This window comes from Acanthisitta chloris, unplaced genomic scaffold (genome assembly GCF_000695815.1).
Source record: "Acanthisitta chloris isolate BGI_N310 unplaced genomic scaffold, ASM69581v1 scaffold10147, whole genome shotgun sequence".
Classification (NCBI taxonomy): domain Eukaryota; kingdom Metazoa; phylum Chordata; class Aves; order Passeriformes; family Acanthisittidae; genus Acanthisitta; species Acanthisitta chloris.
Window position 1 is genome coordinate 23023 of NW_008683180.1, and position 226 is coordinate 23248.

Below are 226 nucleotides of genomic sequence, written 5' to 3' on the forward strand. Positions count from 1 at the left end.
AAGCCTCTGTCTTCTGCAGAACTATCTCCAGCCCTGCAACAAATGACATGAACAGGTACAACACGTATCTTCTTCATGGCCATAGGAATATTTCCACCTATTTCAATGGGAGAGAGATAACTGGAACCTGTGTTTTTTCTGATATCTGTTTTAATGGATCTTTTCTAAAGTTTAACCTTACTGTGCATTTGCATACACAGGGGTAGAAAGAGTAGGTTTGAGTTCA

The 226-nt window shown here is 39.4% G+C and overlaps 1 protein-coding gene across 2 annotated transcripts in view; it reads right to left on the reverse strand.

The window, feature by feature from the left end:
* Positions 1 to 226, reverse strand: part of CTBP1 (C-terminal binding protein 1) — a 39068-nt gene that overhangs the window by 7763 nt on the left and 31079 nt on the right. The gene's annotated exons all lie outside the window — the stretch shown is intronic.